Source organism: Anomalospiza imberbis, chromosome 3 (genome assembly GCF_031753505.1).
Source record: "Anomalospiza imberbis isolate Cuckoo-Finch-1a 21T00152 chromosome 3, ASM3175350v1, whole genome shotgun sequence".
In the NCBI taxonomy this organism is placed as follows: domain Eukaryota; kingdom Metazoa; phylum Chordata; class Aves; order Passeriformes; family Viduidae; genus Anomalospiza; species Anomalospiza imberbis.
In genome coordinates, this window is record NC_089683.1 from 72681730 (window position 1) to 72695439 (window position 13710).

General features: G+C 40.0%; 1 long non-coding RNA gene across 1 annotated transcript; it reads left to right on the forward strand.

Moving 5' to 3' along the window:
• The first annotated feature begins 30 nt into the window (after positions 1 to 30).
• On the forward strand, positions 31 to 7190 carry LOC137471081 (uncharacterized). Its single transcript, XR_010997393.1, has 2 exons — positions 31 to 237; positions 6969 to 7190. It is a non-coding gene; the product is annotated as an uncharacterized lncRNA (long non-coding RNA).
• Positions 7191 to 13710: the final 6520 nt, after the last annotated feature.

Genomic DNA, 13710 nt, shown 5'->3' on the forward strand with positions numbered 1-13710 from the left:
CAGTGGGGGCTGTCATGTCCCTGCCCCAAAGTAGGACATACAGCTCCAGCGCCGGGGCAGCCCTTGAAGGAAAGTGGGGAAGGTGCTGGAGCACAGGGCTATGGGACACCTGGCAGGCCCTACAGCCGGTTTGGGCTCCATGGAGACTTTGACTGGCCTTAGGGGACATACACCTGTCCGGCTGTCTGCAGGTGTGGGACTCAGCGCCTCCAGTGCGTGCTTTGGTTTCTCAACTGCGTACAGAGTGAAGTAACCATTCTTCCAAAATCGCTACCGATTTTAAAGCAATATCATGGCACAAGAAAAACGAGGGAAGTGAAAACGCCTGTGCCCTGACTGGCTTAGTTAAACATGATTCCGAAGTATCCCTGGAGTAATTTAAGGATTTCATATAGCAGCTGATGCCCCTGGTTATGCAGCAGTCAGAATGGTCTCTGATGTTACAGGAATGTTTGAAATCTCTGATCGAGGTTTATTATTTGCTATTGGGCTTCCCACTGTGCTGGTTACTGTACAAACACTTATAAGGACGACAGTCCTTCCCTCCCTTGTCAACAGCAATAGCAGCTACTGAGCCTACACTTCCACAGCACTGCTTTCAAAATAAACAGTAATTGGATTTGGGGTGGGGGGGCGTTGTGCAGCTTATTGTTTGCAATTTTTGATGCAAACTTTCAGTGCAAGTTGGTCTGAAGATCTGTTAGTGCCACGGATTTAACAAATTTTATAACACTGAATGTTTCTGTCTTTAAAAAAGGAAGATTAATGACCTTCTAATAATTCTCAAGGACTCCAGCACAACATGGAAAATTATAAAATCTGGACTGTGTAGGTATTTAAATGACCAACTTTATGTTCTATTCAGATATTTTTTAATTGCAATTGCTTCATTAAAACTTTAAAGTTCTATATAATGTATACAGGCAAATCCAGAGAAAATAATCCATCTTCTGCTTCCTTAAGTAAACAGGAAAAGACAGTGTATTTTGAGGGACGAGATTTAAGTTTAATTTCTACACTCAAAAACGTCCAAACTGTCTTACTGATTATATTTTTTAAAGCTATAAGTTTATATGCAACCTTTTTGTTTTAATTGCAAGCTCAGCCAACTTAGCCTGTGAGTTGAGCATTGCACCATCTTTATTTCATCTCACTGGTCACCAGAAATCATAGCTCTGTAGGCCAAGCTATCCTTTTAATTGATCCATGCCACCCTGTGTCTTCAGAATACTGTGATGGGCAGGCATGATTGGATATCATAAGAACCTTTCTTGCTGGTAATGGTGAGTGACCAGCTTGAACCTCATGAATCCTCTTTGCTTGGTTGGCATGTAGAAAGCCACAGACTCTTCTTCACAAATGTTGTCTGTTTTATAGCTGTTCTCACAAAACCAAAAAAAATAGGGATTGCCTTTGTTGACCTTCTCACACAATGGTTTTTAAGACTGAAAAATGCCACTTAAAATATGTTGACATGTTCTTTGTAGTAGGGACATTAAAACAAACTTCTGATTTTTACAAGAATGGAGGTGATTCATCACATCCAGGTGATGTAGAATTCACCTCGGCATCCAGGTTCTATGGAAGTGTCCATGGATGGACACTATCCATGGTTCAAATGTCAAATGTCTTCAAATTTTCCAATTCTTTTCTGTCAAACACAACAGCTGGAAGGACTGCTCCAAAGCCCAGGACAGAAAGAGAAGGTTTTTCATAATGGGCTCCCAGTAAAAGAATTGATGTGAACTGTCCAGAGACTGAAGAAACCCACATAGCCCTCTCCAGCTGCTGGTTGCCGCAAAGACAATGTCTCCCAACTCGTGTGAGCTTTGTGCCAAAAACAGGCTCCCATCCCAGCTGGCTGATGCACACTGCCAGAACCTTCCCACCTAATGACCAAAACTTCAATTTTCATTTTTTTTAAGAGAGTGATGCACACAAGAGCTCTGGGAGGAGACCACTGCATTGATGGAGAGAGGTGGGACTAACCCTTTCATCTACCAATCCAACATGACGTTTTAATGATGGAGTCTGCTGCCATGCACACACATGCAGGTTTTGTTGATAGAAATTTCCCCTCTTTCAGCATAGTCTATACAATGACAAGTCCCTCTTCTGCCTGTCCCACAAGCAGAGAAACTGCTTTAGTCTCTCATGCATGAGATTACTTTTCTCAGGCAAAAGTATAGAGGCTCCCACACAGGGCTGCATGCCTAAGGTTTTGGCTTGCCTTATGGTCTAAGACTTAGCTTTTCATATGTACCCCTCTGACCATCCACAGCAGCTGTTGATTGGATTACTGTAACCCAAAATGAGTATTCTGGATTGTGAAAATTGCCATGTATGACATGCTAGTAGTCATTTGATCCCAAATGATTGCAGAGGCACAGAGATCTGATGGATGGTTCTAAAAATGGTTACATAAGTCCACTGGGTTTTTATGAACAGTCAAGAAAACCATCACCAGGGGTGGTTTGCAGTTGAAAGATCTAATTATATAAACCTAATGGAACGTTATAAACATAGCTGTGTTTTCTCCTGAATCACTTAAACTTGTGTTTAGCTGCTAGAAAACACTACTGGAGTAAATGGACTTTTGTAGCCATGGCAACCTGTGGATCCACTTTTAATTTGTCTACAGAGAAAATGTTTGGTGTTATTTTCCTTGAAGTTTTCTGGTTTTTATTGCAACAGCAAAGATGCCTTCTGCACACTCCTTCTGACCCTGACAATCTTCATGGTTAAGACTGTGATAGTGGGAAATCTTGTGTTTCTCAGTTCTCAGTAACTTATTTTAGTTAACTCTTTGAGGAAGGGTCTTTTGCCATGTTCCACCTTATTTACACTGTCAAACCTTGGCCTAGATCCAACAGAACATTGACATTTCTGTCTCCTACCTAAGCTTCCTCACTTCCTATTGATTTCACAGAGTTTGTAGACCCAAGCTGTGGTATGTGCCTGGTCCTTTTATAACACAAATACACCAAGATGGAATCATATTTAATCAGATTACAAAATTATTCTTTTCTAATCCCTTGTTCTGAAAGTGCAGCCTGTAATCTGAATTTCAAACTGTCTTCCATCTCAACGCCCCACTAAAAGGAGTCTGTAGAGTCAGAGCCAAGTTGCTTATCCAGGATGAGGCCAATAGGCTTCAGTTCCCTCTTCCATTATTGCATGGCCTCAGAGGAACAGAAAAACTTGGGGAAAAGCTTCATCAAGACTTGAAAACAAGGGTGAGTTGGAGCCAGTGGATTGTTTCTTCCCAAGCCCCTGAGAAGAGGGTAGGGAGGGACTGTCCCATCCCTGGCAGAGATCATGCATCAGTCTGGTTCTCAAGTACATTGTCGTTTGGTGTCCCTACTTTGCAGGGAAGAAATCTCTATGACCACAGCCAGTCCTGTTCCAGGGCTCTGCACACCCTCCACAAAGGTTTCTGTTCCATGTCTTGCTGCATGGCACAGGGAAAAGCAACTCAGTAGGGATTGATCTGCCACTGTCCTGCTCTGCGTAATACATTGCTCCACACAGGTTGTTGTGGAGCTCTTTCTCATCCACCCTGCAACTCTCCTGTTGGAAGTAGCATTGATAATACATGTGGGTTGTGGTTGTTTTCTTTTAAATTCATCAAGTATTTACAGCACATGGCATGTTGAATACAATAAAAATGCTCATCTAGCATTTCTTTTTAGCTTTCTGTTTTCTAACTGCTTTGTATTGTTTGAACCCTGTATTTCTTGGATTGGTGTTTATTATTTTCCAAGTATGATGTTGACCCAGAACTCAAGGAATAAAGCAAGCTGCTGTTTTCACATGAAAGAAATGGAACAAATATTTTTTTTTTCTTATGGTATGATAGGGAGGGATGATTTTTGACTCTTCTAATACTGAAGCAAAAGTACACTGAAATTTAAAATTTAGGAAAGAAATTTCAGTGCTTCAGTGATGAGCAATTTTGATTTTTGATTCAGATTGGAAACCAAATTTTATGCATGCCCAGTACATTTTTAGCAAAAGCTGTATTATGAACAAGACTCACCTAAGCTCCAAAGGGAGAGATAAGGTGTGTGCTCATGGACACATGGAAAATCAGCTGTTTAATCAATAATTTATGGAGGGTCCATAAGGTGTTCTGCAATAGTCTGCTAAAACCCTTCCTTCCTCTGTGGTGGGGGTGTGGGAGAAGCTAAATGCAGTTGGCCAGAGTAGAGCAGTGCTGACACTCAAAAAATCAGAGTGCTGTAGGGCTGCACTTGCTTTTCCATTGAAAACCATGCAGTTTTTAAATGCACTTTTGGAAGGGCTGACCCCACACACAGTCAGGCAGAGCCTCAGGGAGCACTGTTAAAGGCTGCAGTCCGTAAGCCAATGCTCTGCAACAGCCTGTGTCCCCTGCAGTGTAGATCAGGCTTAACTTCTGATCATCATGGGAGCTAAACCTAGAAAGTCCCTGGGACTAGTAGTGTGGAACCATCTGGAGGCTCTTTGTTTAGCTAGTTAATTCTATTAAAGCGCACTACAGGATTATGAAGTTTTCAGAGCTTGATGCCTAAAGGTAGTGACAGGAACTTAGTTCCTTGTGACCTACAACTCACAGTCAGGTCTGAGAGAACACTCCTTATCATGCAAATCACACATGCAAAGCTACCTGAATATCTGCCATCTACAACTCTGTTTGCTGGAAATTATAATTTCAGATCCTATCCTGTTTTGTTCATTAGCTTAGTAAAAACATAATAGGATTTTCAGGGAAAGCCGTGTTGTGGAAAAACATGAAGGAAGTGACAAGCAAATGGGATTCCAGCCAGGCTGGTTCCTAGCTTGCTGTCTTGCATAGTATTTGCTTTGCCATGGCCATCCTTGCTTTATCACCACTGGTCTGCAGATTCCCCAGTTTGCTTTCTCGAGATTTTTCTTGAAGATTGCCTCAGCTGCCAAGTCAGGTGCCTGCCTGGGTGCATGGGTACAGGTGTATTCTGTCTATTTCCTCCACAGGTTACACTGTCTTTGCAGCTCATACTGGAGGGTTCTTCAGCTGCAGAATGTGCTCATTCATTCTGAGTATCAGCTTGTTAATTTACCTTTCCAACACAGAAGTGGTAGACTTGTTAAATAGCGCAAACAATAATCTTCTATAATAAATATTTAATAATTAATGATTCATTTAAAATTACAATATGCATATTATTATTTTTTTATTAAACCATTAATGTTTAGAATAATAATATAATAAAATTAAGATATGATGTTATTGAAAAGAGGCCCCAAATATTCAATAACATTATGAAGGCCTCTTCTTGGAGACAGAAAACATAACCCATGAGTAGGTAGATGAGCCATAGTGCCCAAAACCAGTTTCTTGAGTTGTTTATCTTTATTATCTACCATCACTTTATTTTTCTATGGAGAAATGCATTCTGGTTTCTAGCATGTTTTTCTAAAATGCCCTTTAAAGCTACCAGGTAATACAGTACCCCATCTGGCAGTTGCCAAGATGCATTGATTAGTTTTATCTAAGTAGGCTCCAACTCATCAATAACCTGTGCTAAACCTTCTCATAAGAGATTGTTTCTTTCCTATTTTTTTTTTTTTGTTCCAGTAACTTGTCAGACAATTTTAATCCTATTGAATTAGTTAGTCCTTGCAAAGCAATACAGGTTAGCAAAGTGAGTTTAGACTCATACTCTGTTGCATTTCATCAGAAACCAAACAGACTCATTTATGTTTTGGTTAAAAGCAGCCCCCTTCATCACATTTTTTATGGGATTCAGTTTCTTTCCAGAGGAAAAAAAAAAAAAAGGCTGAAAAGTCAAAATATCTTCTCTATAGGGTGATTTGAATCTCTTAAGGATCTGAAATGGAATCACATCTTCCCACAAAAACAGAGTAATGTTAGTCATAGACTGGGGCAGATGTCTGTTAGTCACGACTAAATTAGGAGAGTTTACCCACTCTGTTCAATCAGTGCAAACATGAAATAGATCGGGTCTCAGTTAGCTGTAGCAAAAGAAGTCTTTCAGAAGTCAAACTTTGATCATAAAAGGGGGCAATACTGAAAATGTGTGAGGGAGCAGGGAAGAAGAGTGACAGATTATTTTAATTAATAAAAATAATTGTTAATCTCAAAAAAACCTTCTGTTTAACATCTGCCCCCCCCCCCGCCCCCCATGGGAGATAATTTCTTTTTCCAAGCAAAGGCTGAATGTTCAGCCATCACAAAATAAGTGGGTTTTGCTCTCGAGGGTAATTGAACAACTGCAGCAGTGAATAAAATGTACAAACACTTCCCAGCTCTCAGGATTTGGCCCATCAAGTGGTCCTTTCAGGGCATGGAACTGGCTGCTGGCTCAGCACACTCGGAATTTCTATTCTGAGATGCACCACTGAAAGCTACCAATTCCAGAAGCTGAGGTCTCTAAATAGCTTGTAATGCTGTTGGAAATAGGATATTTAAAAGACATCTGGAAAATAAAGTTTTTGATCTTCTGTCAGAAATGGCTTTATTTGCATGCCAGTTTTTCTCCAAATATGCATTCAGGATTCAAAAGAGGAATATTTCCAAAGAGTGTTGTCAAGATAAAAATCAGATTTTTTTGGTACTGCAAGATGGCAAAAACTATTAATTGAAATGCATTTTTAGAAGTTCCCTCTAAGTAATGCTGAAAATAATTTTACAAAACCAAAAGAAAGAATACAAATCAGCTTTTACGTCAGATTTTCATTCTCCCTTTGTTGTTTGTGTAGCTGAGACAGTTTGGTTAATGACTGTTACTTTCATTCAGATGGGCATGCCCTGACAAACTCCTATATTTCTTTATAATTCGGCGACCTTGTTGTGTGTTGGGTTGATTACATTCCAAAGGAAACTTAACATTTTGTTTAAAAAGCCTGTTCCAACTGTCTTAAGAAAATGTGAGAACACTGTTACGTGGTGGAATCCTATTCTGAGCCCTTTTTTTTGCGGGCAGATGATGGGGTCCAAGAGGCATTAAAGCAGTGCTGGTGACCAGCTGCAGCAACCTTGAGCCAGAAGGCTGTTCTTCCATGTGTGCTTTGCCATTGCCACGTGGTGGATCACTGAATGGATCACCATTGCAGAGAGCTGCTGGCAATGCCCCACCTACTGCACTATCTTCTTCCTGACAGTACCAACCTAGAGGTTAAATCCAATATAAGAGTTATAAAGCCACTGTTTCTTGTTGTAGCTCAGTTTGTTGCAGCTCATTGTCCCACATTGGGGAGATACTTCCTGCTCACTGAGGCTTCATGACAAAGCAGTCCATTGCTCAGACCTTGGAACGTCTCCTAGTGGCTTACCTTGGGGATTGCTCTTCTTAAATCCTCAGAGACTACTTGTAGAGATCAATTCTGTCTTTGTGCTTATTCTGTCACTTATCAAACACTCAAGTTGTAGTTTGTCTAGAGATTTACCATGTTTTTTTCCATCAGAGCATTGTCCAGCTATCAGAAATCTACAAAAATTGGCCAGAACACATTGGCCTGGATTGGAATAGGCATCTATGACATCAGGGTATTAGCCTTCCCCATTGTCTGCTTTCTACAAAAAGGGACAAAGAAAACACAACTTTTTCATGTTCTTTTTTATATATGCAAAAAAAAAAAATCCTGCTATGTGAGCATAGTTTTCCTGAGATTTTTTTTTCTTCCGCAAAGCTGTGTCTGCTGAAAGCAGCAGAATGTTCATGGAAATTCAGCTAACACTATAAATCTATCTGTGCTTCATGTGTCTGCTTAATTTCATGAAGCAGATGAAAAAACACAGTGGGTATAGGGTTTACTAAATTTTTGAAGGACATTGATATTTGTCAGGTACTTAATTATTACTTTTTCAAAGTTAGTCTGTAACATGGAATCTAGTTCAAAAGAGAAAGAGAAACACTTCTGAATGCCAGCTGAGTTATTGAAGCTTAAGATAGACACAAAATACTGCAGCTGCTTGCTGTCAAACTGTTCATTTGTGCACTGCAGTGTCTGTTTAACTTTTCCTCACTTGGGCCACCTGCCTTTTCAAAGTGTTTTATGTGTAAGATAAGTCCCTGGAGGAGACTGCACAAACAACTTAAGGAAATGTGGTGTTATTCTCCTGATTTATACAACAGCTTCATTTTTCTTCATCTTCTCCATTTTGCACAACTATTATCTGGCAAATGTGCTTTCATAAATGAGAGCTTCCTTTGCTGACTGTAGGCTGAGGACACACACTGGTTCCCTGCATTTCCTTTACACACAGCCCTGAATTGGTTTGTCTCCCATTCGGCCCACCTGTCTCATCAGGACCAGTGGGGGGTTTTGTCACTGATTCAGCTAAGCATAGGCTCATGGACTTCATCTTCCTTGTAAGGTTTCCCTGGTAGGATATTTGATTTTAGGAGTCTTTTCCCATGGTGGTTCACTGTTTCTCTTTTGTTTTGTTGGGGTTTTTAAAAATCCTCTTCCCCCTGCCATACTCAAAATACAGGAAAAAAAAAATCACAAATTAATATCACTCCCTGGTGTGTGTTTGTGGAGCAATGAGGAATCAGGAACTGAATGACTTAGATGACACAAAAAATATCTTGTAGGTTTTTGGATTTATAGTAATTGCTCCAAAAAATGTTGAATGGCTTGATTTCTCCTCTGGTCATCCTTATTAGTGGATTGCTACAATTGCAGAGGGAACATTCTCTTCTGACTGTGATTCCTTACCCATTAAAGAGGGGAAATCATGCTGCTCTGTTGACTAAGCCTTCGTTCTCAAGCTGTACTGCAATTATAGGCATGGTCTGAACAGCCACTGAAACACCAAGCAATGTCCCTGGGTAACTCTGTACCTGTCATTCCTGGGGCTCCATTTTCCTATGTAACCCATGTCTGCCTTCCAGAAAGAAGGCAGAATCCAGTTCATAATTTCTTCCCATCCTCACTTACTGCTACTAGGTGTCTGACAACTGTCTTCTCCGGGAAAACTTCCCATCCACTTTTGCATCCTGGATATCTTCAACTACTTCAGCACCTACTAACAAGGTGATACCTCAGGAACACACTGAGTATTACACCCCTCTCCCAATGACAATTAGTCTTAGCAGTACTTAAATACTGATATGTAAATTACGTTACTCTGGAGCCTTGAACTTCTTAGTAAAGTAGGTATTTGCTGCAGGCAGCTGCAGTACAAGTCAAACTATTTAATGCAGATAAATAATTTGATATAATTCTTTTTCAAGGACACTTACTAGGCTTATTTTTGAATGTTCAGTAATTTCATAGCCCCAAATATACTGTATGATGAAAGTAGCTAGATTTATGCTTTTAAACCATCTTTGTTTAATTTCAAGTCCTTTTTTTCCAAGCAGAGACTCTACAAAGATGAGCAGAGGTCAAATTGTCAGCTGTTGGCTGTAACACTCTCCCCTTTCCTCTGGTTCAGCAAGCTCAAATCCCATAAATCTCCTTGATCTTGAAATACACAAAAGCACACTGAAATCTAAAGGAAAAACTTGAGCATTTAGCTGTCTTGGAAATGTACTTCCAAATATATATTCTGCAAGATTTATCTTACAAAGCTTGTTAAACAGATGTGTTCAGTACTGGGCACCTTTTGGCTGGTGGTTTAAGCAAAGAAACATTGATTCCACTGAGAGAAAATAATTAGTAAAGACTGCTTACAAAATAACTGACTGTATATATTCACTTCTTTAAGAATAAGAGCATATGTATGAATTTCTGTGATTGTGGAAAATCATGGAATCACAGAATAGTTAGGGTTGGAAGGGAGCTCTGGAGATCATCCAGTCTAACCCCCCTGCCAAGGCAGAGTCACCTCAAGCAGGTGACACAGGAACATATCCAGGTGAGTTTAGAATATCTCCAGAGAGGGAGACTCCACGAGCTCCCTGGGCAATCTGTAGCAGTGCTCTGCTACCCTCAATGTAAAGAACTTCTTCTTCATGTTCAGTTGAATCTTCTTGTGATTTAGTTTATGGCCACTGCTCCTCATCCCGTCCCGGAGCATGATCAAAAAGAGCCTGGCACCCATGTACTCATATATTAAGGAAAATCTGCCTATTTCTTAATCACATAAATGTAATTATAATTTTCCATATCAGTGAATGATTGCTTGTTCATGAGGATATGTGTTTGCAGCAGGTACAGAGATCAGTCAATAAGTTAGGCCAGATAATCTGGGGTGGTAACAGTGATTCAATAATATTCAGCCCTATTAGCCTTATCTGGCCATAGGATGTATACTGAGCATGTTGGGGAACTCCATTTGCCAGTGCTCTCCTCTGCCTTGTGCACAGAATGGGAAGCAGCACAAAAATGCAGGCTTGCAGCCTGGATCCCATGAGACACTGACAAGATCCAACTTATCTGTGCCCCTTTTTCCTTCACAAAGGCTCAAAGGCTCTGCCACATTCTTTCAGAAAGACACTTCAGACACAACAGAGAGCCAGCTGCTGGCTGGAGGAGTAGGTCCAACAGTGACAGCCGGCTCGGAGTGTCTGGGTGCGCACACATCATGTTAATTGAGAGATCAGTGCTGCCACTGGGTGATGGGTGTGTCAGGTTGCTTGACAGAGAGTGCCAGATGCCATGCTCTGTTGCCACATGGATGTCTTGTCACCAGACAGATGTTGGGCCATATTTTTGTGCCTTCCATCAGAAGCATCCCTCTCTGGCATGAGCATGGAGCCTTGTTCCCATAAAAGCTCTTCTGGTCAGGATTTCAGATATCTCCATCACTGTCATACCTTTTCTGCATCAACTCAGAAGCAAAAATCATTCCCTTGATCAATGCTGAATGCAGAGTGCACCTATCCAACTCTTACTTCTTTCTCCTATTTTTGTTTTCATATTGATCTCTGCTACCACAAGAAAGCCTGTGAGATATAGGCATGATATTATGAAGCTGGAAGATATAGTCACATTTCTTCATCCCTGGAGGTATTCTCAGCAGTGTGCAAATGCTAAAAAAGGATGAAACCTTAGGAAAACCAGTTGATGTTTCAGTTCATTTTATGACATACGCACTAAAAGTGTAAGTCTTATCATGATGTGGTTTTAGGACAAATCAATACCCAGGAATCCCTATGAAAGGGGTGAAGGAAAGCAAAATAAGAATGAAAATGTTTAGGAATTTTCAAAACCAGATGAAACTATACCTTTCTGTCTAATGATCCTGGTAGGCTTTATTTCCAATCACTTTTCTGATTCCTTTTTGAGGAAACTTGTTCTATCAGCTTTCTCAACACCCTTTGCATCATGCGGTGACAATGAAATTCCACAATTTAAGAACAGCTTGTGGAGGATTTCCTTTTTTTTTAACCTGTTACCCGAGCATTTCATTTGATGTCCCTCAGTTATTGTACTGTGAGAAAAAGTCAATTATCATTCCTCATTCATCTTCTCTGTGGTAAACCATAAATTTATTTAAATTTATATATTTATAATATATTTACATATTTTCAAAATATTATTTTTTAATTTTTCTATTAGTTCTAGTTTCACTATATCCTTTTAAACATTGATTAATCAAAGCTCCATTAAGTTTTCTAGGTGTGAGTGCATTGCAGACTTTGGCAAAGACTTATTGATGTTTCTATTTTCTACTCCTTCTTACTAGTTTTTTTGCCTTCTGCTTTCCTATTTAATGGATGCTGAATAGTGAACTGTTGTTTTCTGGAATTAGTCAGAAAAATAGTCAGTTTCTCTTTTATGGATAATAGTTGCTGATCAGAGCATAATGAGGTGGAGAACTTCAGAACTGAAGTGCTTTAATCTCATGCAGAAAGAGACAAAGTATGGAAAAGGAAACAAGGGTGCATACAATCATAGGAAAATATGTAATGAGAACTTTTTCTTCCTCAGCTTTTCTTCAGAAAGAACAAGTAGCTGTATGAGAGGAAGCTACAGAGAACCAAGTTGCAGTGAGAGGTAAGAGATGACCAAGATGTGGACCATACAAATTCTCTTTTCACATTTGGATGAAGTAGACATTAACAATGAGGAATAACAGCATTTATTGTAATTCTTGATGAGGACATAAAATAATAGAAATGCCACCATTGTGAAAATGGTGACATTTCAGTTGAGACAGGAGGAGATGAAAAGGTGAGAGAAGAAATGATGTAGCTATTCAGCACGCAACCACACCAGGGACCAGTTATCAGAGGGGCCCAGGTGCAGCCTAGGAAGATGGGGGAAGCAAGGAGCAAATGTCAGCAGCTGGTAGGATAAACAGTTTCATTCTGACTATTGCAACACTGCCTGTATGGAACACACAGTACCACGAACAACAAATGCAAAACTAGAAGACAAGTCCCCATTTCCCTTTCTGTTATTTTTGAAATTGTGAAAAGATGAAAATAATTATTTTGATTTAAGTTTTCCCTGTGTTTGTTGACAGCAAGGTTATTTACAAGTAATATGCGAATTTACAGCCATTGTTGCCTTAAGAGGCTTCCAGCAGTTCTGTGTTAGAATATTTCATGTGAAAATCCATGTGCTCCAAACATTATTAATCTTTCTTGCCTTTATGGGATTATGATGCACACTTCTGCTTTATGCAATCTGAATAGTTCAATCCTTTCTGTCCCTTAAAGGGAAATAACCATTAGTTAAAGAGATATTTATATTTCCCTGTTCACCCCAATAATGTCTAAATTCACCTGTTTTAGCCTGACTAGTTTAGTGAAAATTGTTACTAGACAGAATGAAGGCTGTAAGGTTTCTCCCTCTAGTTATAAATCTTATTTTTCCTCATTTATTATTTTTAATTAAATAATTGATTTGGTTTTAGTTAGTTACTCTTGGTTACTTTGCAATCTAAGGAAAAAAAGATCTTGAAAGCCTGAAGAAAAAGGAACAATTTTATGGAAATAAATGTCTTTTTTTTTTTTTTCCCAGATATCTTTGCCTTAAAATAATTGTTGAGCATAATGTAGCAATTTCCAGAATGGTCAAGTCAGTGAATTATGAAAGAATATTTGGGAAATGTGATAAATGTACTCATTAGCAGACTTAAAAAGCATATTAAAAGCAGAATTAAATGGGGGAAGGGAGCCAGCACCAAAGAAAATAATAGCATCTTTGGAAACTGGTTTATTCTGCCCTCTTATATAAACAGGTCATAGTGGAAAAAAGCAGTTTCTTCCAAACAAAAGAACCACACTGTTTTCCAGAAAAATGCAGAATTACAGCAGGTTTCCCCAGGGTTTGGAAAGCCTCTGATTTGTCCCACTACTTCACTGGAGGTCTCGCACAGAGATAATGAATGGCCCTCACAGTCCCCTGATGGTGTCCTCTGGGCACCAGAGACAGAAAATCTTACAAGAGGCAAACCTATTGTGTCTTGCTGGCAATCTGCCCCCTTTCCCTGTGGTGAGGGCAATAAAGACAACTCGGTGGATCTTGTCCCTAAGCATTGAGAAGCACCAGTCTGCACTGGTGCAGCAGTACATGCTTGGGCCTCAGCAGAGCTCCATGCAGGACAGCGGCACTGGGCTGCCGTGTGCTCAGTCCTGAGGCCACGCCGTGCACCCAAGGGAGGTGTTTGGTACAGGCTAAAGCATCCAGCAAACCTGAGTATTTGTGCTCCCTGTGTATATATGTCTGTGTAGGATGAGTCTGACCTGGTAACCCAGCCAGCTTCCATATTTAACAGGTGTTGTAGACAAACCTTTTGATAGCTTGGAGCACTAGCCACATGCA